Below are 26,120 nucleotides of genomic sequence, written 5' to 3'. Positions count from 1 at the left end.
AAAGTCATTTTCTCCAGGTCAAAAAGTTCTCTGTATGATACCCGCTTGCATCTTTTCCCTGAGAAGTTACGTTCTCGGTGGACGGGTCTTTTTATTGTTCGCACTGTCTTTCCTCATGGAGCTGTTGAGATCGAGACACCGGCGGGTAGTAGTTCTTCAAAGGTTAAAGGTCAGAGATTGAAACCCTTTTTAGAGCCCTTTCCTACAGATGATATTGAGGAGGTCCCTCTGGAGGACCCTGTTTACCCTTGATTGACCATCGAGGCGATTGTATGTTGTTGTATATTACTTTTTGATTTCTCTCTTCACCCAGGTACTATCTTTCCGACTTCTCTCTTTACTAATTCCTCATGTTACTTTACTGTTTGGTATTGCTCTTTCATTAGAAACATTGAGGACAATGTTAGATTTAAGTTTGGGGGTGGGGAAGAAACTTTTTGTTAGCTTTTAGTTGCAATAAATAAACTCCAGAGCCTAGAAATTTATGCCTATTAAGGATGGCACTAACCAATCTAAGTAGATGGAAGAATTTTTGTTATAGGAGTTGAGGAACCAATCTGACTAGATGGCAACATCTAAAGAGTCTATTCATAAAAGCACAGAGCTCAGGTGTTAGAAATAACATGATAGTTTCACCATATCTCGTTGAGTCCTTTTCACTTCTATTTTTATTTTGTTTTGTTTTTAAACTATGTTTCTCTAAGTGATTAGGTGGGGCTCACGATTCAAGTTGTTACCAATGCTAGGGTGAACTAGAGTGACTGAGATACAAAAAAAAAAAAAAGACCAGACCATTAGACCAACTGGAATAAATTCAATAAAGTCGACCACTGGAACCCTTGTATATGCCAGTTGTGTTGACCTAGAGTTAGGATTATCGACCACTGGTACCCTTGTATATGCCAGTGTGCTGATATTAGTCAGACCGGTATCTCAGTCCATTAGGATAGGTTCATTTTGGCGGAGGCCTTCAGACAGATATGAGAAACATCGTTCACCTAGTAAACATCAAAACCATCTATGTTTTTCTATATCCATCTTCTTGATCTATCCATGTGATTAGTTTTGACTCCGGATAATGATGTCCATAGTGCGACTACCTGAGTAGAGCTCTGTCACTTCATATGAATTTTAGTATGCTTGAGTGCAAACTCGTGTACAACAATTGGAATTTCGCATCAGGGTACTTCCTCCTGTAGTCAATAAGTATGCCAACCAAGGAGATTCTTTAGTGCCTTCCAAGGTTCTATGTAGATAGCTAGGGTCTGGAGTATAAAGGTTTTGTGGGTATACCTCTGGTAAGCCCTCCGGAGACAACACTCCGCCACTAGGGACACCTAGGGGTTTAAAGGCTTATTGCATATGCTAAATGCAATCGACGATGCCTGCGACAATGAGTTAGGATTTTATTTCTATTTTATATTTGCTCGAGGATTAGCAAATAATAAGTTTGGGGGTATTTGATAGACATATTTTTGTGTCTGAAATTTCCTCAGCGTCTCTATTGCTAGCGCTTGATTATGTACTTATTATGGTGTTTTATTTATTTGTAGGTATTTTTGGCCAATAAACATTTTTGGAAAAAATTGGCTCGAAAAGTTGTTGGAAAACACCCGGAGGACATTTGCTATACGGACCCCATATTTGGCTAATGGACACCCAAGGTTATGCGTAGCCCATTTTTGTCCACAACACCCATCTTCTTCAAATTCAAATTTCGAAATTTGGCGGAAAATGGAGCAGTACACTGCAGAATTTTCGATCGGATTTTGGACATGTTACATAGAGAGTCGATGGCTGGGATTTGCTGGGATGACGCGACTAGCATTAACAGGCTGGATATGGGTGATTTCGTCAAACGAAATTGGCTGGATTCTCAGTGAGAAGGAACAGGGCATATGCACGTACATGAGTTATTCTCGAGATTTTTAGAGTTATCTTTGGGAATTCTGCGTGTGGCTGGAGGGACTTGAAATTGTTTTGATTGTTTACTGAGTGTGTTGGAGTATTTCAAAACCATGCAGACGCGTGATGGAGCTAAAAAGATTATTCTCATAACATACCGTGGAAGATAAACATAATTATTACGGGGTTATTCGCATTCACTCAGGAATATCTCGGTGTTGTTGGGTATAAATAAGTGAATGGAGTTGAGGCGAGGGATGAGGGGAGTTTGGGATAGTTTAGAACGCTAGAGAGACGTAAATAATCGAGTTTCAGGAAACTGCCATTTCTGCTGCTGAAGCTGAAGAACACAAAGAACAGACTGACAAAGACAGTCGTTTATCAACAATGACAATGACAGACACGTGAGGGTCGCAGAGAGACAACAACAACAGTTCTCTTTTATCGTTCTTTGTAACAGTGTTTTGTAACAATTATAAACGTTGCAAATACCCGATTTTTCATTATTTTCTCTCCATTTCATCTTTGTAAACAAATTTTGAGCATGAATCAATACTTTGAGCAAGTTTATACAATGATGAGCTAAACCCATCCTCTGGGGCGACGGAGGAAGCTATTTCGCCAATAAAATGTGGTAATCTCTATTTTATTTAATTTATGCAATTATTATATGATTATTTGCCTTGATAAATAAATAGAAAAAAATGGTTTTTGTTAAACAATTGTTATTTCAATTGATGGAGCATGCTAGCCTAGGGTTTTGATGTCCCATACTTTCGATTTACAATTGTTATTTCTAAAAAAAAAATCAACTTTTGCAATATTTAGAATCAATTTGAATGAAGGATTTGCATAATTATAATTAGAGAATATAAAATCACTTTGGTATTGGAAATTAGTGGAATCCATAGCCCCAGTCTTCTCCATATTTTTCATATCACTTTTATTTAAGTTTCCTATATTTTTATTTAAAATTAAGTCTAAAATAATCTTCCTTCACAAGTCTCAACGAACCTTTTTACTACAACAACTTTGAAAATACATCATACGTCACCGGAGTTGCAGCAGCAGGTCGCCGGTAACTTCATCTTCCTCGGCGACGATAACGGAGTTGTGGCGGCCACAGCCAGTGGCCACCTCCACCGATCCCGTGCAGCAGCATCTGTCCAGCCGCATCCGTCCGGCAGCAGCCCTGCTATGGTGCAACACGAAGCAATTTAAAACCATAGTCCTGTTTCGGTGTGGCACAAAGTAACTTAATAGCGTAGTTTCTATTCAGTGTACCTTGTCGTAACATAATATGGTAACCATGATTTGATGCAACGCGTCGCAAGTTACTCCCATGCTCCTTGGTATATTTACAACCCACTCGTTTAAACTGAAGGATATTTCCACTCTGAGCCGAGCCAAGCCATGCTAAGCCAAGCTAGCCGAGTTGCAAGGTAGTCAAGCCATTAGGTCAGGATTTTTCAGCCCCAGTTCGTTTGGCTTGAGGATTTTCGGCCCCACTTCGTGGGCTTAGCAAAATACACTCATTTTTGGGTTTGGTCTTCAAATTTGTTTCTTTGATATTATCTTCATCCCACGTCCGAATTGGATGATTTTTTGCTCGATACGATCGTATTTCGATGTCCTACATCATGAAGATAAAAATTTCATATTTGGAGGAGAATATTTTTGGGTCAGTCATATCATCTACATTTTTGGAGCAAGGTGATCATCGAGCAAAGCCATTAAAAAAATGGTTCATGTCATCAACATGTTAATACCGCGTCTTCAACCGGGTGCCACATCAGTTAATTCCTTCCATACAAGTTGCCACATTAGCAACTTACCATATTATTAGTGGAAGTTGTGCCACATCAGTTGCTTCTGTCCCAACAACAATCTAATTCTCGACATACTTTACATGAGAAATTGTTTGTACGGTAACTTCTTCATCGTACGTCTGAAATGAGTGATTTTCGGCTCGTTGCGATCACATGTTAATTTTCAATAACATGAAGGCGGAATTTCAACGTTTATAGAAAAATTATTCTTTAAGATTGGAACGGCGACATCAAAGAGGGGCGCATTTTAAATCACCATATGAAGCCATAACAAAATCTTCAAAGATTGATGCTACGTCGAGTTAAGTCCAAAACATGGAAAGTTGTTGCTTGTTGTGTATATTTTCAAGTCTCAAGACACTTATGTTCGGTGATGGTCATAACTGCTACAGTCCAGTCGATCGAGCTGCTGTAGTCCATTTTCTCAGCAAATACTACAGTCCATTTGATCGAACTTCTGCAGTCCATTTTTGTATAATTGATACAGTATAGTTGATCGAGCTGTTGTAGTCCAGTTCTTCACCAAAAACTACGGTCCAGTGGAGCGAGTTGCCACAGTCCTTTTTTTCGTATAATTACCGAAATGATGTAGTCCGGTTTTCCTCAAACTGTTTCAGTACAGTTTTCCTCACAACCGCTTTAGTCCAATATGATCGAACTTCTGTAGTTCAGTTTCTCAGCAACTGCTACAGTCCAGTTTACTTATAACTGTTACAGTTCAGATAATCGCAGCTGCCGAAATACAGTTCCATGGCAACTGTCTTCGATCCAGTTTTGATTCAACTGGTGCATTCCAGTCCCGCGTACAAATCTAATTACTGAGTCAAGCCGAGACGCAAAGGCAACTACGCTAGTCATCTTCGCTGGAAAACATCAACATAGCATGTGGACGTCCTAACCACCTCATAAACGAAGTCGCAATTACACTTTTAATATGGTAAGTATACAATTAACATATTTTTGCATCTTTTCATATAATCATTCATACTTTTATTCAATGTGACAACTACAATGTGGCGAGCATTTTCTCACGAGGAGATGCACACATTTCAATTATGCGCGCATCTGAAATAGTAGGATTGTCCCCCCGCGCGAATTCCGGATAGCAGACAACTTTCAAATTTCATGTGCGAGCAAAATGCAGTAAGGCAGTGCAGATTTGTGCGAGCATTGAGCATCATGACAATCACTATCTTTTGGGGGAGAGTTGCATATCACTTCAACGTGACTAACCATCACTTGGGGGCGATATATGAAACGCCTCATGGTATAAATTAACTCTTCTGAAGAAAGTTGCGTAACACTCCACACGCTTGGGGGCGAGTTATGTAGCACGTAAATGTGATGCGAAGTCCAGCTTCTGAAAATCGAAACAAAAGGTAACCCAAACTTCTTAATCCTCCAACGAGTTACATGATTAAGAGGGGGCGAGCATACACCCTAATATTTTGACGCAATTATTGCAATCAGTAATGTTAAACTGCTACAGCTAAGTTGATCGAACTGTTGTAATCCAGTTCAAAAGCAACTGTTGTACTCGGTTGGACGCAACTGATGCAGTCCAGTTTTGCTCATCAATTCTGTACTCAGTCGGACGCAACTGATGCAGTCTTGGTTTTATTTGTACCTGTTACATTCAGGTTTATCGAACTGTTTTTATCCAGTTCTTCAGCAACTGTTCAGTCCAGCTGATCGAAGCTGCTGCAGTCCAGCTATGTTCGCGAATCCTGCAGTCCAGCTGATCACAGCTGCTGCAGTCATGTTCGCAGCTCCTGCAGTCCAGCTGATCGCAGCTACTGCAGTGCAGCTTTGCTCGTTGCTGTTGCAGTCCAGCTGATCGAAGCTGCTGCAGTCCAGCTATGTTCGCGATTCCTGCAGTCCAGCTGATCGCAGTTGCTGCAGACGTGTTCGTAGCTCATACAATCCAGCTGATCGCAGTTCCTGCAGTGAAACTTTGCTCGTCGCTACTGCATTCCAGCTGACCGAAGATGCTGCAATCCATCTATGTTCGCATCTCCTGCAGTCTAGCTGATCGCAGCTTCTGCAGTGCATCTTTGCTCGTTGCTGTTGCAGTCCAGCTCCGTTCGTAGCTCCTGCAGTCCAGCTGATCGCAGCTGCTGCAGTGTAATTTTGCTCGTTGCATCTGCAGTCCAGCTAATCGCAGCTACTGCAGTCCAGCTCTGTTCGTAGCTCCTACAGTCCAGCTGATCGCTACTGCTGTAGTGTAATTTTGCTCGTTGCTGCTGCAGTCCAGCTGATCGAAGCTACTGCAGTCCAGCTATGTTCGCAGCTCTTGCAGTCGAGATGATCGCAGCTGATGTAGTGCAACTTTGCTCGTCGCTGCTGAAGTCCAGCTGATCGAAGCTGCTGCAGTCCAGCTATGTTCGCATCTCCTGCAGTCCAGCTGATCGCAGCTACTGTAGTGCAGCTTTGCTCGTTGCAGTCCAGCTGATCGCAACTGCTGCAGTCCAGTTGATCGCAACTGCTGCAGTCCAGCTTTGTTCGTAGCTCCTGCAGTCCAGCTGATCGCAGCTGCAGCAGTGTAATTTTGCTCGTTGCTGCTGCAGTCCAGCTGATTGAAGCTACTGCAATCCATCTATGTTCGCAGATGCTGCAGTCCAGCTGATCGAAGCTACTGCAGTCCAGATATGTTCGCAGCTCCTGCAGTCCAGCTGATCGCAGCTGCTGTAATGCAACTTTGCTCGTCGCTGCTGCAGTCCAGCTGATCGAAGCTGTTGCAGTCCAGCTATGTTCGCAGCTCCTGCAGGCCAGCTGATCACAACTACTGCAGACTAGCTTTGCTCAATTCTTTTACTACTCGGTTTTGCTCATTACTGCACAGGACAGTTTTTTTTTTGTGGCTGTCGCAGTCCAGTTTACTGCAATCATTGCAATTCAGTTCCGCAGCAACAACTATTGTGATCTAGTCGACATCGCTGTTGTTATCCTGATTCATATAACAATTGAAGACATATAAAGATCAATGTCAAATTTAGTAGCATAGCCAAGACTATTGGAGGTCCAACAACACGCAAAATCTGTTACCATCTAAACTACTAAAGGGTCACACCCCTTCGCTCGCATCTACCGCAGCTTAGTCTGTAATTGACAACAGCTTAATACCAACAGCTGATACTACCCAGTTTGGTCGGAAATTACTGACATTTTGCAATTCAAATTTCATTTACAACAACAGCTCGCACAGATTCCGGCCGAGTGATGTCAGATATAACTCAGTTTTTCCAAACAACAGTTACTAGTCAAGTTCTATGCAACTACCACAATTCAGTTACAGCTCACTTTCAACACCACTCCACTCTAGCATCACGCTTCCGTTACAAACCAGTTCAGCCTTCAGTCTTGTTTTTGCATACAACGATGGTTCATACTTAACTATTTCCCGCCGATCTTCCAAGCACAATAGCCTCACTTGGGGGCGACTTGATTACGGTTCCACAATCAACGAAGGCAGTTTTCCTTTCTCCTCAATAACAGAAATTTACACTTGGGGGCGTCTTGATTTCCGCAAACAGCAAGAGAAGTTTTCCAATCACTTTAGCAGCAGTAATCCATACTTAAGGGCGATTTTTTCATTGACCAAGGGAAATGAAATGTTCTTAACCCCCAACAAGTTGGAGGTTAAGAGGGAGCGATGTTTGTACCATGAGTAAAAATACCACATAGTGGGCCAGAATAATGTTTTGGGACACTATTCAGCTGCCACCAGTCAACCGAAGCAGCCCACCATCCTGCCCAGTATTACAATGACCGATCAATGGTCAAAGTCAACACTCGGACAACAGTCAAAGTCAGGTTTCACGTCGCACCTCCATCCAAGTTTTAGTCTTGTTGCCAACATTGATGCTAACCAATCCCCAACCAAGTGCTCTGCCTCACTGCCGTCCAGTTTCTAGCCATGCTGCCAGATGTGCTGCCAGCCAGTCTTTACCCATGCTGTCAGTTGTGTTTCCAGCCAGCATCCACCCATACTGCCAGCCATTATTTATGCAGAATTTATTCAAAGAAGCATCCAAACGGTTTCATGCAAAATTGAAGATGGAGGCATGCAAAGTTAATTCCAGCAGTTTCATGCAGAATTGAAGATGGAGGCATGCAATGTTAATTCCAGCAGTTTCATACAGAATTGGACATGCAGTATTAATTCCAGCAGTTTCATATAGGGATGATTCCAGCATGCATGCAAGCAGTTTCATGCAGAATTTAACATGGAGGCATGAATGAGCAGTTAATGCCATTTAAGTTTATATTGAAATTATGTATTCAACGGTATAAAGGGGGAGGAGCAGAAATCAGAAAAGGGGAGGGCAGCCAATAGAAGAAAAGAGCATTGTAATTCTAAATATCAATAAAATACCACACCCCTAGGGGATTTGTCCGTGGATGTAGGCAAACCATGTCGAACCACGTTAAACCTGTGTCTCTTTATTTGTTCTTCAATTTGTCTCTTAATCCAAAGCACACACCAAATAATCGATTTAATCGTGTTTCGTGCCCAAAAGTAATTTTGGGTGCAAACAGTTGTGTATCTCTGAATTTCTAAATTTCTAAATTGAGTCCTGATCTTGACCCTAAAGCCACAACAATTCATACCCAATCTTAGTTTCTATATTGGCTTCGAGTCCATGTTCTAATCCTCGGAAAATGTCCACCAGAACTATTATCTAGATGTCAGCAATGCTGGTTCAAGAGACTCATGGCAACTGAACTTGAATTTGGGAAGAACTTGCCACTCAAGCATTTTCGCGAACATGTTCTGTGCCTCTGGCAATCTGATAATGGCTGCATACTGGATGTATAATGGAGGTCACACAAAACTCCTTCCCTACATTCATACAAGCCAAACATTCATTCACAAATTATTATTGTAATATCATTACATAGAATCACCCATTCAGCCATAAAGATCAATGGCAGCAGCTCAACTCAGTCTTGGTTCAATTCATACAAACTCGCTCCATCTTGCTACCAAAATTGCAACTTCATCTCAAACCCATTTTCTAATTCTCATTGAACTTCTAAAATACCACTCCAAACAACTCAGTTCATCCCCCATTTCAAAGGCAACAACTCCTTGTTGTTCTCGACTGATTTTTCGCATGATATTCAAACTCAGACCATGATAAAGCTTCTTAGTTTCTGTCCGCAAATCTTCCTTAGCGTCAACTGATGAGCCATCGTGATTTCAAGCTTGCCGGCGAGAAGGACTTGGTACAGAGGTGGTATTCATGATTGAGATGGAACGGGAACACTGAATTATAAAAATCTCGACCAACTTCTGTAGTTCTGAAGCAAAGTAGAAGCAGGTGGCCCGTAGAGAACTGTAGTCTGCTTTTGTAACTCTGAAGCTGTTTTCAGTATTTGCCTCCCGTAACAATCTACTTTTGACGCATTAAAGACTTCTAGCTTTTACTTCTACCGCCGTCGACTCTTGAAATAGCCAAGTAACGAATTAAGCTCATATTTGACTTCTTTCATGTTGTATGACTCCAAATACCTACAAAATGCAAAAGAAACGTAATATACAAAAATACAAGAGAAAATAGTAAAAAAAAGTATAAGAAATTGACATTCAAAAGATGTATTTTAGGCACTTATCAAATTCCCACACTTAGTCTTTGCTAGTCCTCGAGCAAACAACACAAAACTAAAATACAGCAACTCCGTTTCATCGAGGCTACTGTTACTCTTAGCATAAATAACAAGACTTTAAACCTCTAGGTGTCCCTAGTGGACGAGTTATAGTCTCGTGAAGGTTTACAAGAGATATACCTACAAAATCTTTTACTCTAAATTTCAACTACCTGTGAAAAGTCTATGAACGAATCCAAAATGACTACAGGAGGAGGTACCTTGATGCAAATCCAATTCATATACAAGTAAACAAAGCTCTACTCAGAAAGTTGAACAAACCACAATCACACATGAATAGATTAAGAAGATGGATATAGAGATAGATGGTTGTGATGTTGACTAAAGTGAACGGTGTTTCCCATATCTTTCTGAGGGTCACTGCCAAGATTATTAACCTATGACCTAATGGATTGAGCTACTGGTCTGAATTCTAATATCAACTCAGTTGGCATATACAAGGGAACCAGTGGTCGATAATCCTAATTCTAGATCAACTCGATTGACAAATACAAGGGAACCAACGGTCGATTTATTAATTGAACAATAATAATAATAACTTTTTTTTTTCTTTTTCTTTTTTCACTTTTTTTTTTCATTTTTTTTCTTCGAATTGACAACATGATTAGATGTTTTGAATCCAAGTGCATGCTTCTTGTCAGCATATTACATGGTAATTCCCTTGGATCCTGTATTCCACGCTTGTTTAGGAGACGGAGACAAGGAGAACACACACATATTGCTATCCAAGTGTCTTTTTCTTTCATTTTTTTTCCATGTAATTTATACTCCGATTGGTCTAATTGGTCTGGTCCTTTTTTTTAGTAACTCAATCACTCTATTTCATCCTAGCAGTAATAACAAGTCGATGTTAGTGACCCACCAAATCACTTAGAGAAACAAAAAGTTTGCAAAAATAAAAACAGAAAGTAATATGGTGACGATTCCGAGATATGGTAACAATTATCATGTAATTTCTACCACCTGAGCTATGTCCTTTTAGTTAATGGGTTCCTCAACTCATGTAACCAAGATGGTTCCATCCACTTATATTGTTTAGTGTCATCCTGAAGGCACAAGTTTCTAGATTTTGAAGTTTATCATGCAAATTTTTAATTTTTAATTTTTAATTTTTTTAGCTAAACAAACTCTACAAATTATATACAAATTACATAAACTGATACCCCAACTCATAGCTATTTCTGAACAATAGAGGATAAACACTAAACAAGCTATTTAGTTGGCATCCAATCCCGACTCAGCTAATATATACCTCATCGTCAAGAAAAAATTACATATACTTAGAAAGGCTAGTGTTTATTCTAATTGTTCAAAAATCTCTAAAAGTTTGAGTATTGTATAAGTCAATTTTTGTTTATTATACCCCCACACTTAAATCAAACATTGTCCTCAATGTTTCAAACCATTGCAAAAATAATAAGAGGAATACTTGAAAAAGACAAGGAAGTAAGAATTGGAATTGTGCACCTGATTGACGCATACGAGAAACATTCAAAATAGACTCCCCATATATCAAAAATCTGAAAATTTGAGGATCCTCCCACAAAACAATCTGCATATATTGCAAAAGCTTCACAAGAATGTTAGCAAATGGTGGGAGAAATGAAACTATCATCCCACGAAAGTCACCCCCACACTTAGTCTTTTCTACACTAGGAAGTGTATACAAAACATAAGTGGAAGGTACTTCTATTCTTTCCTCTTGGCAAACCTGCATGGTGTTAGACTCAAACACATATGGTGGATACTTGGAGGCAAGAAATTCAGAAAGAACTTTAGAAGCATATAATTCCATCCCCAAATGAGGTATTTTCCTAAAAGTCGGGTTAACAACTCTATGAGAAGCTACTTAAAGTTTGGGAGGATCATCATTAGATAGAGATTCATGTAAAGGGTTAGACAAACCTTGCGAAATCTCTTGTATTTCGGGATCCTCGATACTGCTGGACACTTCCATTCTTACATCACAAGTATCATCTTTCTCACTCGAACTCTTGGCAAGACATTCATTGGTTTCTATAACCAAGTCCTCCTCATCGGAAAAGAAATCAGGATCTTCCATAAGCAAATTATCGTAATCCTTACGTTCTTCACAAGTTGACTTCTCATTCAAAGTATCGATGATCTCTGAATTTGGGGTACAGTGCACAAAGAAGTCATAATCATCATCGCTCTCATATACAACATAAGTCTTACCATCAATAATTGTAGTGTTTCTAGACTCAACTTCTTCCTATTGAATAGGAGAATGATCATTATGATCATGAGTTGAGCTAGTAGCACCATAATTATCAACACTTTCCAAGGGTTCATCATCCTCGGAATCTTTTTCTTGGGGCTCTTCTCCATTATCAACATGGCGGTTAACCTCCATATGTATGGCCCTAGAAATTGCTTGAAGAGTCTCTTCTGTTGCTCCCTCTTCTTCCAACTACTCATATTGTCTAAAGAGTTTCTTTATGTTAACACGTTTTCCGCTACTATTCACAATAGGTTCTCTAGACCATGTATCTTCCCTTTGAATGGGTGAAGGATCATAAGTACGATCCGGAACAGGTCTAAATACACTATCATTTGTTTCACTTGGTACGAAACTCGGCACGTTGGGAGTTGAGTTAATCTGACTCCATGTACGTCGCAAATCCATGAAATCATTAGGCATCTGCAAGAAACTAGATTGGAACGTATGAGAAGTATAACTATCCCCCCATCCTTGTGATTGTCCACTTACATAACCACCAAAAGGTTGCTGCGATGTATGAGAATAATCACAAGGTCTTGTAGAATAGTCATCGTAGCCAAAAGATTGGTTTTGGTTGTATCTCACATATGGTTGGAAGTTATTGTAAGAGTGAGATTGAAAATCAGAATTATTACCATAGTATGCTTGGTATTGTGAACCATATATATTGTTCCCAAAAGGATTCATCACGAATTTTTTTTTATGCACACAACTCGTTTAGAGACTTACCTCTTATTCCCAATTGTGCACACGCAAAACAAGTGATTTATTGTACCTGAAAAATAAGATTCTCAAAAGATAAAATAGTACAAGCTAAAAAGATAAAAACTATATGCAAAAACAGAAAATTAAATAACAACTCAAACTACCGACTGCTCCCCGGCAGCGGCGCCAATTTTGACGAGGTGTCGAACTCGCAAAAATAAATTCCTTACTTCTCTTACACTAACTAGTAGTATGCGGATAAGCATGTTCGTCCCAAGGGAGAGTTGAGAAAAAGTTGTCAATTCAATTTCTGAATAGAATAATGCAAGAACAAATGAATGCAAACAATGAGGATGATAATGATCAAAGACTATTTCTCAGTCACAGAACATGAATCTTATTGATATAGCTATGTTTCTGCAAAGTACCTTGTTAATAATAACCCTAGAATATTTAGTTAGCTCAAATATTCTGTAATCTCATGAATTCACCGGACACGAAAGCGCTCGACTACCGGATTCTACTTGCCAAGTTTCCTATAAGTACGCTCTCTAGGTGTGACTTAAACAAATGCTTTAAGTTCTTTGAGATAGGCTATTCCTAGTGACAAATACATAGGCTCGACTCATCTACTGGTGTCAATTTCTACACATGAATATTTAACAAATCCCATCATCAATATCCACGTATCACTACTTGTGTCAAGATTCTCTAAACAATTACGGGTCGAAGAGGTCTTAACTAGCAATAGAAATATCAAGCAACCATTCAATTTGCAACTTAAACGATTGAGAAATAATTCATATAATCACTATTAGTACGGTAGAGAATAAGCAATAACAAGACAAATTGCAAGAAAACATGCTCTTTTAAATATCAATTGTGAATCATGTTCAGACGTCGAAATCATCCCTTATCAAATGCAATTAGATACTGGAGTTCATGGCAAACAAAGAAGCAATTAAGAAAACAGAAATGCAAAACCAAACAGCAGCTGCAGGTGGATGTTGAATATGGACTGATGGTGTTGGCGAAGGTATGGCCTGTTGATAATGGAGTGGTGGTGGCGTATACGAACTGCTGCTGCCTTGCGCTGTATTGCCTGTGCTCCCTGCTGCCTGTATGCTGGTGATGGTGTTGTGATCGTCAGATCCAGGTCCTGCTGTAGCTTGGTATGGAACTGGTGCTGATGGTATGCAGGTGGAGATACAACTGCAGTGGTCGTATGCTGGTGGAGATGGATATGTATGAGATGCAGATGGCTGAGAACTGGTGGATGTGGGTGAACTGTTTGGATGCAGGTGAGGTGGAATGGACCTGATGGAGATGCAAGTGATTATGTAGGATGGATGTATATGCAGGTGGTGATCGTTGGAGAGGAGCAGAGAGCTCCTCCCTGTTGGTGATGCGGCAGTGATGAGAGGGGTATGATAATTCTTGTAGCTTTCTTCTCCTCCTTTTATAGCTTCTTATTCCTGTAAACTCGTGACCTAAACAGCCCCAACAAGCAAAACTATCGGCAAAGTTACTTCTTCTTGGTTGTTTTTACTGACCCAACTTCTATTTATTCGCAACTTCCAAGTCCTGTCTTCAATCTGAACCATTCATTAACCTAAACACCAGCCACAACAACTATTTTCCACTGAATTTCCGGCCAAGTCTTCACTGTCTTTTCGGCCATTATTTCCATGCCTATTTCAACTCCTGAGTCAGTCCTAGCCATTGCCAAATATCCCTGGTGCACATCCCACCTGACCCATGGCTTAACCAGCAGCATAGACTTAATTCGTCGAAAATTAAGAACTGCTGCTGAACTGATGTAGTTGAATGCAGCTCCAACTGGTACTTCCTTGATGATGTCTCGCTGCCAAAACAAACCCAGAACCTACTCAAAATTCTACCCAAGGTGCTGTGTATCTCTGAATTTCTAAATTGAGTCTTGAACTTGACCCTAAAGCCACAACAATTCATACCCAAGCTTAGTTTCTATATTGGCTTCGAGTGCCTGTTCTAATCCTCGGAAAATGTCCACCAGAACTATTATCTAGATGTCAGCAATGCTGGTTCAAGAGACTCATGGCAACTGAACTTGAATTTGGGAAGAACTTTCCGCTCAGGCATTTTCGCGAACACATTTTGTGCCTCTGGCAATCTGATAATGGCTGCATACTGGCTGTATAATGGAGGTCACACAAAACTCCTTCCCTGCATTCATATAAGACAAACATTCATTCACAAATTATCATTGTAATCTCATTACTCAGAATCAGCCATTCAGCCATAAAGACCAACGGCAGCAGCTCAACTCAGTCTTGGTTCAATTCATACAAACTCGCTCCATCTTGCTGCCAAAATTGCAACTTCATCTCAAACCCATTTTCTAATTCTCATTGAACTTCTGAAATACCACTCCAAACAACTCAGTTCATCCCCCAGTTCAACGGCAACAGCTCCTTGTTGTTCTCGACTGATTTTTCGCATGATATTCAAACTCAGACTATGACAAAGCTTCTTAGTTTCTGTCCGCAAATCTTCCTTAGCGTCAACTGATGAGCCATCGTGACATCAAGCTTTCCGGCGAGAAGGACTTGGTGCAGAGGTGGTCTTCATGATTGAGCTGGAACGGGAACATTGAATTATAAAAATCTCGACCAACTTCTGTAGTTCTGAAGCAAAGTAGAAGCAGGTGGCCCGTAGAGAACTGTAGTCTGCTTTTATAACTCTGAAGCTGCTTACAGTATTTGCCTCCGGTAACAATCTATTTTTGACGCATTAGACTGGGTCTAGTGGTGCTTCCCAGCCACTTCCCAGAGAAGGGCCTGTGTCTTGCTTTTTTTCCCAGAGCCTGGAAAGGGCCTGTGTCTTGCGGTTTTTCTCAGAGACTTCCGGGAACGGTTAACGGTTAGCCGTTTTAAGAGAAAAAAACGGATATTGATCAGCCGTTCTTCATATAACGGTCACTAATTGTCCGTTTTAGAGGAAACGGTTAATGGTTAACCGTTCTCTTTATCTTGACCGGTCAAAATCGATTGAACCAGATAACCATTAGCCGTTCCCTTATTTAGCCAAAAGGGAAAATAACTAAACCCCCCCACCCCCCCCCCCCCCCCCCCCCCCCCCCCCCCCTTTTCTTTCTCTTCTCAACCAAAATAACTAAAAATCACCTACACAATTTCAGGTTTGGGTTTGTTGAGGAATCCCTTATTGAGAGTGGGGGTTATTTTTGAGGAGGTTAATCATATCAATAATCAAAGGTAATCCAATAAACTTAAAAACCTAATTTTTTGTAATGGTTTTTCAATTCAAAAGATTTTCATTAATTATTGGATGAATAACATAAATTCAATTAGTTTTACGACCATGTGAGGACTTGAATTTGTTTAAGATTGTTAAATTTAGGGACTTCACTTAGTATGTCTAAATCTATAGGTTATTTACAAGTTATATGATTTGATGTGATTGAAAATGATGTAATTTAGATTGTATGTCTAATTGTATATGTAATTTACACGTTATAGATATTATCATGGTCATAAAATGCTGCACTATAGTTGGAATTCATTTGCAAATGTGAATATTACTTGAATGCTTGTGTTAAGTTTGTTAGATGTCAATTTTGACACCATTCTATTGTCACTCCGGTGTTGTTGTTGATTGAAGAATGTCTTTAAGGAGATATACGTCAATCAAATTGGGGGTTCCTCTTGCCGATGATTCAGATGACGAAGATACAAAGCAAAATATTCTAATGCTATATCAATGTATGCTGCAACATACTCATAATTTGCATCAACCCGTTCCAATCCAAGTGACGAAGAGAGAATCAATCAATAGAAATCGCGCTGAAGCGGAAGCAAGGTTGATGTAGGATTATTTCAATGATGGTTGCACTTGGGGACCGAAAAAGTTCCATGGCCGTTTAGGTATGTATCGACCCATTTTCTTAAAAATTATGCACAAAAAATGTGAGGTTGACCCCGACTTTCGAAAAAGAAAAGACGCTGCAAGAATTCCAGGTCATAGCCCACACATGAAAATGTATGCCGTTATGAAGTGTCCTTGTAAAGGTATCCCACCCGATAGCATTGATGATTATACCTGTATGGCTGCTTCTACTATTTACTATTAGATTAAGAAGTTTTGTGATGCAATTATGTTTGGGTTTAATGCGGAATACATGAGACGTACAACTGTGAATGACGTAAAGTGGCCGATGAAGGAAAACACAGCTAGAGGCTTTCCAGCAATGCTTGGTATCCTGGACTGTATGCATTGGGGTTGGAGGGTGTGTCCGCAAGACGAGGCGGGAACACACACTGGCCACAAAAGTTATCCCACCTGTGTTATTGAGGCGGTTGCTTCATACGATAGGTGGTTTTGGCGTGGGTATTTTGGAGTGGGTGGATCAAGCAATGATCTTAATGTTTTGAAGTCCTCTAATTTGTTTGATGACAATCTCAATGGTATTGCACCACCTTGTCATTTTACTATCAATGGGAACCAGTACATGCAGGGGTATTATTTAGTGGATGGAATTTATAAGAGTTACTCTGTGTTAGTCCAAGCTTATGGTGCACCCAGTGGTATTCCAATTCTCGAGTTATTTAACAAATATAAAATGGCAAATAGGAAAGATGTGGAACGGGCATTTGGGACACTGCAAAGTAAATTTAGGATCCTTTACCATAGATGTAACTACTGGGAAAAGCAAGATATGAAATCGATCATGAGAACCTGCTTGATATTGCATAATATTGTTGTAGAGGATGAATATCATGACCCAGAGTGAAGTATGTGCCAGACCCACCTCGTGCACCTATAGTCGGATATTTGAGGCAGACAAACGAGGCATTACAAAACCCAGTTCTCCAGGAGAGACTTCGTACGGATCTTGCAGCTCATATATGGGAACGACATGGTCAAGGTCTAAGGGATGGTGAAATTCCTGGAGATACGATAGACAACGAGCTGGATTCGGGAGAAGACACAGACGAGGTTGATATTGATCAAGACCATTACGACCCAGGACAAGTTTTTTTGGGCTCCGATTTAGAATGATTTTATTATATGTTCTTTTATTTATGTGTGCGGTGAGACATGGTTACTACAAATTCAAATTTAAGTTAAGAAAAACAATACATTTGCAGGAAAATATTAAAAACATTACATTTGGAGGTAATATGAAAAACATTAAATTTGCAGGGAAAAAAAAGCACATTACATTTACAGGAAAAAAGAAAATACATTATATTTGTTAAATAACACAACATAGAAACACACAACAATAAGATAACCTATAAAATAAGCATATTATATTCTCTAAATAACTGGGTAGATTATAAGATATGTTCTGGATTGATATTCAAATGCACTCCAAATATATCGTTAACGCTTGAGTGACGAAATGTTCCCCTTCCTTCCGCAGTAAACTTAATTCTGGCTAAATGTACGTCATTACCTGCTTCGCGTAGACAATTCCAAAAAACCCTGCAATTCATCTTAAGGAAAGCTAGGCGACACCGTAGAGCATTCACGGATCTTTGGGTCACACCTCCTCCAGAATGAAACTCGACCGACATATCAATCCAAAAAGTTTCAGCAGGCATATCCAAAAAATCTGGTCGATCTACTACATTGCAAAAGCTTCTCACAAGTTTAAGATCTTCTTGTTGGCTAAACAAAACCATTATATTTTCTACAAACAAACAGAAATTAATAAAATGTAAACCAAAAAATTTGATAAATCGAACTTTAAAACTTGAGTGGTGAAAATTTTGATTTATATTTGATGGTAGTGAACTAAAACGCAGCCTCTGGGATATATATACAGGGTTTGGAGTCTGAAGGTTTGAGAGAAACGGTTAATTGTTAGCCGTTCTTCCAGGTTATCGTTAGATTAACGAGACCGTTGAAGATCTAACGGTAAAGAAAGTAAAACGGGTTACTATAAACCGTTTAAACGGTTGATTGTTAGCCTTTATATTTCTTGTCCGTTAAATCTTCAATGACATGCATCATCCAGCGGACAAAAATCAAAAACGGATTATCATAAGCCGTTTTAGTCCAACGGTTACTTTTTTTAAAACTCCTTATATATGTGTAATTTTTGGTAACAAAAAATTCACACCAATCCAATTCTAGCCAACATAAACCTACATTCACCTGAAAATCACTTAAAATTCATATATCTGTTTGCAATTATTTTATATTTTGGTTAGATTTATTGTACTTGTTCCAAAACATAATGGTTAATTTTACACGAGCAGAAGATTTGGCAATTGTAAAGGCTTATGTTATGTTTGCAACGGATTCAGTAGTCGGGAGGTATCAAGATTCTGAAACTTACTGGGATAAAATCGAACAGGAATACCACCATACTTTTGGCACTCGTACAAACCGGACTCGGAAAGCGCTTCAAAACCGAATGAGTGCCATCAAATCAGATTGCAGAAGATTTGCTGCAATAGTGGCGGCTTTTCTCAGGAACCCGCCGAGTGGATGGACTTATCAAAAAATAGTAAGTTTCCTGATACACACAAGATTATTAATTTTAATTTCATTTCATATGATAATATCAATTCAGTGATGTACTTCATTGACACTTTCCCAATACATGTCTGCAGTACGTAGAATCAAGAATGAAGTTTGTTGAAGGAGGAGGAGGAAAACCCTGGAAACATGGCGCGGTTTTTGAAGGTTGTGACCCGGAGAATTTAAGGTCCCATCATGGTGAACCTAGTCGGTCCACCCTGATTCCTATGGCTGTTGTAGAAAGTGAAGATGGTGATGTCACAGATACAACAACGGAAACCCAAACCCCAACACAAACACGTTTTTTTGCAAAAGATAAAGCCAGGGGACTTAGCAGAGACAAGGCTAAGATGGAAAATTCCATGGCTAAAGTTGCAGAACGAGGCTGGAACAACATGATTCAGTATTTTGAGAAGAATGATGCAGTGAAACATGAAGGAAAATTAGCTGAAAATGAGTTAATGCGCCAAGTAGTTGAAAATGGGACAAGGGATACCTTGGCTAGAGAGAAAAAAGCCCACAATGAAGAAATGGCCATTAGGCATAAAGATATGGAAACATTATTAACATATGTGGAAAGGATTCCTGAATGGAAGAAATATGCAGTAACAAAGATGCAGGAGGAAATATGTATCCGGTTGGGATACGATCCTCGCAATTAGTTATTTAATTTACTTGCTTAATATGGTTTGTTGGTTTTCTTGGTTATTAGTTGTCTTGTTTAATGGTTAATTAGTTGTCCAGATTATTAGTTAATTAATGGTATTGTTAATTAGTTGTGATTTTAATTTCGAGATGCTTTTATTTAATTAGAGTGTTTGTTTACTTTAATCTTATTGTATCCATTTGATTTTTGAATTTAAAACTATTCAACTTATTAAAAAACATGTTCGCACTGATATATTCATTCAAGATTATAACAAGGTACAACATCTTTCAATTGCTCATACAATGCATCGAATTAAAAGGTTTCTTCTTGTCTTCACGGTACTCGATCCGAGCTTTCATTTTCTGAAAAACAAAAAGAAAACATTAACATGATAACTTAACATAAAACATTTGACATTAGAGTAAATAGTTAATCAACTTACTAACTAGTTTTTATTATATCCTTACTCGAACTTTGTATGACAATGATGCATGCTTCAAATTGATATCAAACAGAATAGTAATAAAGGTTTGGATTTCAGTATTAATTAGGTTGAATCCGTTTGTACTGACTTCTTTGTTCTTATATTGTCGTTTCCGGTAATATCTTCAACATTTTGGAAAACGCGGTTCCAAAATTCGGTTGATTCATTGACTTCTCCGGGGATTGTGGCTCGATTAGTTTATAAAATCCATGCTTCCACAACACCGACATCTTCTTCATTACTAAATCTCATCACGAATATTTTCTTATAAAACTTACTAGAATTTTTTCTTACAAAACTTGCATATGGAATGAGGGTATGGTATTTGTGATCCAATTTGGGTATTTTATAGAAAAGTAAAAAATGTTTACCATACTATTTGTGATTCGATGAGTCTTAAGACAAGTACATGTCTTTATTTGGAAAATTAGTCGACCAAATAGGTCACGACAAAACATACCGAAGATTCAAAAAATCCAAATACATTATGACAATGCTCAAGTTGCACTTGACTAGAATACTAGATGGACACGTATAAAAGTGAATGAAAATAAAATCAAGAACAGATAAGTCGAAATAATTGATGTGAGTTGATATGTCGAAAGATGAAAAGTATATTAATTTTTCAACTCAATTTCCGAATCTTTAATAAATTAATGAGTGAACCAACAAAACTGACAACTGGTGATTAGAAAACTCGCCTACAGATTCCCAAATAGTTTTATAAATTTGTGAGTGGTATGACTAAACCGACGACTGGTGATAAGAAAACTAATATGCAGATTCGCAAATAGTTTTATAAATTTATGAGTGGTATGACTAAACCGACAACTGGTGATAAGAAAACTCGAGCCGACATACATGCATCAGTAAACAAAGTGACTACACTAGACCCCAATAACAGTAGGAAGATTTAAAAATTGAGATACCAAAAAGACAGCCAATGTACTATAAATAATGTTTATCTATACCATAACAACACAACCAAATTATCAACATCTTATTTATTCTAGATATATCTTCTCTTCAGCTCTCAGCACCTACTTTTATTATTTTAGTAGTCATGGTCGCCAGATTCACCCCTCTTGAAGATGCAGCTGTCATCCAGTATTGGATTAATGTCTTTGTTGCTGAAGGAGAAACAAGAAATATTGTTTCAGGGGTCAATTTATGGGAGCTTGTGGTTCTATATTTGACGGTTAGGAACGGAAACCCACACCAGAGAACATCTAGAGTTTTACAAAACCGGGTTCCAAATATTAAGAGAAAGGTTAAGTTGTACATAAGTTTTTTGGTTCCACTTTTAAGAAACGTGCTTGTTGGATGGTGATAGACGCATTTATGTGTATAATGTATCTCATTTGTATATACTGTTAGTGCCCATTTTTATACTTATTATGGTGTTTTATTTATTTATAGGTGTTTTTGGAAAAATAATCTTTTGAGGCGAAATTGGTTTAAAATGCGGCATTTGGAGCTCCGTTGATAGCGCACCGGAAGTACCCCAGAAGTGCACCGGAAACATCCCAGAAATGTCCTGGAAGAACCCAGAAAAATTATTATTTCCACCCAAAATTACTATTTCGGCCCAAATTGCTAAAGGGACACCCAAACTGGATTAGGGGGACACCATCTTCAACATTTCAAATATTTGAATTTTGGAGGGAAAATGGGTGAATAGTGCTGTCAAATTAGGGTTAGGATTTTGGAGGTCTTATAGTGAGACTAAACAACTAAAAATCATTGGGTATCTACCATTGAGCTAAACAGAGATAGTGGTATGATCGAATTCAGTTAGAATTGGCTGGATAATCACCAATTAATCAAAACATCAAGAACAATTTTGGCGGGAAACAAAAAATTCAAATAATGGTTTTGGCGGGAAAATATATTCTCTCCCTGGCAGATTTTCAAATTTATTTTCGATGGATTTGTGGAGAGACTAAATGGATGGAATTAATTGGGTCATATCTATTAAGTATCAAAAGATTATTCTGAGCGTTGGAATGAGTTAAATTTGGCTAGAATCCGCTAACTTTCAATCGAGAGTTAAACAGGGGAGATACGCTCGAGTTCTCTGTGAGAGGAATTTTTGGGAAGTTTTGTGGACTAAATGGGGAAGATATCTGATCTTCTTAAGTGTTTATGCAACTATGGAAGTATTACAGCTCATATGCGCAGGCAGAGGGGATGGAGAAGATCATATCTCGGCTGACAGTGAAGAAAATGGAAAAAAATATTTTCCGAGTAATGGAGGATTATGTGGAGTTATTGCGAGTGATTCGTTGCGCCTGTTGGGTATAAAAGGGACCCTTGGGAACTGATAGAGGGTTATCAAGAGTTTGGGATCGATCCAGAGCTAGGAGGAGCGAGAAAATGGAACCAGCAGCAAGGTTCACCTGCTGCTGCTGCTGCCATTAAAAAGCTTCAAGAACACGAAGAAAAGACACTTAAAGACAGTCATTCTTCAACAGTTCCAGCAGCGGAAAGGAAGTTTCGTTGTTTACAGCGCTCAGGTTCTATCGTTCGTTTACAACAGTTTAGTTCTATCGTTTCTTTCTGGACGCCTTATGTGAGTCTTAGAATCATTGTTTTATAACTTTTGACTCCTTTAATCATATTTTGAGCATCAAATATATATTTTTAGAACATGATTATTATGAATAGATAAACCCCATTACTGGGATGATGGAGGAAACCATTCTTTATGCATGAGTAATTCTATTTAATTCTTTTATGACTATTTGCACTATTATGAGTTGATTTATGATTTTTCTTGATTATTTGTGATTTTATCTGATGATGTATGCTTAGTCTAGGAACTCTTGATGCATCATGCTTATGATTTACATCTAATACTTTACAAAATCTATTTTTCGCAAAGAAAAGAGTCGATATTTGTTATCATTATAAGCTATAATTGTCTAGAATTAAAGTTGATTCGCATGAGTATAAGAATTGGTGGAATCCTGAGTCCTAGTATCTCTTGATCCTGTGACAAATTTTGTATATATTTTTGTTTTAAAAATCTTTCAAGTCCGAGAAACGAATTCTTATTTACCGCAAAATTAATACTACATTAGATGGACAATGGACGAATGTGTAAGTGTACTAATTTTGGACTAACATCTTAAATTTTCATAACACAATTTTAATATTTTGTTGTATAATATAGGAACTTCATTCGAAACATAAATACGAAGATGCAACCGGTAAAGCATTCCAATTATACGAATGTTATTTAATCCTGAAGCAGAGGTTGCCTAAAGAATACGATCCCGATATATTATGCTGTGAAGAGGGTCAAGATGATGACGAAGATTAGTTCGGCTGCTCCAACACTATAGATTTTATGGGTACATCTATAGAAAACCCTACCGAGACTAAACTCGGCCGTTAGGGACGCCTAAAGGTTTAAAGGGTTGCTGCACCGACTAAGTGCAGTCGCGTTGCCTGCGACAGTGAGTTAGGTTTAATTTCCAGTAATTTTCATTTAATGTACTACATAGTTTAAGTACCCAAATAAAATAAGACTGTTTACACATCTTTGTCATTTATAGTTACATATATTACAAACTAAATACAACTTACCAAATACATGCGTACACTATAACTACCATATTCTACAAACAAAATACAACATTTAACCTCAGCAAGAATCTACCCGTCTAGCGTAAGGCTGAGTGTAGTGGAGCAATTGAAGTGGCGTAATTGAAGGGGATGAAACGTGGAGTTTTATGTTTAGTGGACTAAAAAATAATTTAACTTATTTCATTAATTTAAAACTAAAATACAAGATAGTACATTGAGCCAATTTAACTCTTATTAGGTCACTGTCGTAGGTATCTCGGATGCACTTAGCACGTGGAACAAGCCTTTAAACCTGCAGGTGTCCCTACCGACCGAGTGGTGTCTCGGGATGGTTTACAAGAGGTTTACCAACAAAACCTGAAAATCACAAGTATTTACGATTCTATCTGTGCCCAAAAAAACCTTCTTGGATTATAGTCTACCATTCCATCCTTCATAAGGAGGTAACATTCGTAAAACCTAAAATTGCGTCCATGCGTTTCACGAAACCTTGCTTTCGCCATTGTTTCCTACACGGAGTAAAAATATACTCAAATTAGTGTACGTAATTTTATTATTCATAAAATTAAAACATCTTTTAAAATTATATTTACTTACGACCGTCATTTGCGCTGTAATGAATACCGGTGGCAAGTCTCTTAATAGCGTAGCTTGGATGATAACATAAGTTTTCACATCTCTTTTTATCTACCAACCCTGTATCTTAAAGCTTGCTTTGATCTTTGGTTTGGATTCAAAAAGTTTTGAAGAAAATGAGAATAAACCAGCTCCCAGAAGTTATAGGATGGTGCTACAGCATCAACAGTAACCAGAGCTTTCATTACCGCATTCCATGCAACTATGATTGCAGTATCTTAACAAGAACGGTTAATGGATGACCGTTTTCTGCATTTTGGAAACGGATAACCATTAGCCGTTCCCGGAGTCTTCCCGATGGGATTCCCGCATACTAGGGAACCCTTGAGGGAATCACCCCCTTTGGCCACGCTTTTTTGGGTTGGGAAGCCCTTGGGCATGCTCATAAGACCCAGTCTTGAAGACTTTTAGCTTTTACTTCTATCGCCGTCGACTCTTGAAATCGCCATGTAACGAATTAAGCTCATATTTGACTTCTTTCATGTTGTATGACTCCAAAATATCTACAAAATGCAAAAGAAACGTAATATACAAAAATTTAAGAGAAAATAGTAAAGAAAAGTATAAAAAATTGAAATTCAAAAGATGTATTTCAGGCACTTATCATTAAATGTTCCACGCTTCGTGAAAGGACAGTGTCTAAAGTTATTTACAACAGCTACCCATGTACCTAGAACCTCTAGTTTGGTCTGATAGAGCCACTTCTATGCTTCTGCAGTTCAAAAAATGGAACAAAGCTAAAGATAATTCATGTATTACCATGTCTTTTTACACAGGTTTGAAGCCAAGCCAAGGACTGAAGTACCAGATCTACATAATAAGGTATTTCAACGTGAGATAACACACAAACTTAGTTTTTAACCTATTCATCAGCACCATTTTTAGCAATAGGTGACACAAAAATTTAACGAATCACGGAATAATCATAAGAACATGGTTGTAAAGAAAATTACCTCTTTGTGATGTTCGTCTCAACTACTTTATAAATCAAGCAAGGCAAAAGAATTCAGACCACTGAAAATTCGGAAGTCCGGGACAGTCAGCTTCAGCCTATCTTATTGTTAGTGAAGTTGTTGTTACATATCATGGTGCCTCGGTCCTTAATAGAGATTCTAATGCTTATTTGAAGACTTCGGCTATACCTCTTGACAGTACACCTGCAACTGGCACCATATACGATCTGAAAGTGTTTTGTCTATGGAGGCTTTGGATTTTTTCAGAGAAGAGATGTAGGTACTGCCAAGTGAAAAAACTAAGTAGTTGGGCTTTGATTTTGGGACTTCGAAAGCCAAGTGGGGTGAACATGAGAGTGAATGTAAATTGTTATAAGTAGTTGGACTTCACCAAACGTTGGGTCTTCTTGCCTCCCTTGGAGCTGGACAATGGATCGTAGTGTAAGCTCTTAATCTTTATACATGTGGTAAATAATTTGGTGCTCTATTAATGCTTTCTTTACATGGTTGGTCCAACAAGAACTTTAGAACTATTATTCTCTATTTGGTTATTTTATGTAAGACCGTATTCGGAAAAAATAGAAGTTGTTAAATGTATAATTATATATAGATGTACTTGCGTGTTTATTTGGGACAAAGATTAAAGAGCTTATGTTAGCAAATGTACCCGACGTATCTAACTTTTGACAAAGCAATAACCTATCCATCTATAATTCTATATATCTAATAAAGGAAACCTGCTCCGGAGGCGTAGCACAGGTTTCTTTCACTTACTTTCTACAACTCACATTCCTATTTTCGGCAATATAAGAAGGCGGGCAAGTTCACCAATAGTATCATGATTGAATTTAAAGTAGGCGCGCATTTACTTGCTTTTGTAGTCATCATATTCTCTATTTTCGGCAATATAAGAAGCACCTCCAAT

General features: G+C 38.5%; 1 long non-coding RNA gene across 1 annotated transcript; it reads right to left on the bottom strand.

Moving 5' to 3' along the window:
• Positions 1–23,772: 23,772 nt before the first annotated feature.
• LOC113285737 lies at positions 23,773–25,520 on the bottom strand. Its single transcript, XR_003328896.1, has 3 exons — positions 25,196–25,520; positions 24,204–25,052; positions 23,773–24,115 (listed from the first exon to the last, which is right to left on the bottom strand). It is a non-coding gene; the product is annotated as an uncharacterized LOC113285737 (long non-coding RNA).
• Positions 25,521–26,120: the final 600 nt, after the last annotated feature.

The sequence above is a fragment of the Papaver somniferum genome, chromosome 6 (genome assembly GCF_003573695.1).
Source record: "Papaver somniferum cultivar HN1 chromosome 6, ASM357369v1, whole genome shotgun sequence".
NCBI lineage: Eukaryota > Viridiplantae > Streptophyta > Magnoliopsida > Ranunculales > Papaveraceae > Papaver > Papaver somniferum.
Note: the sequence above shows the minus strand (reverse complement) of the source record. Positions and strands in the feature narration are given on the sequence as shown.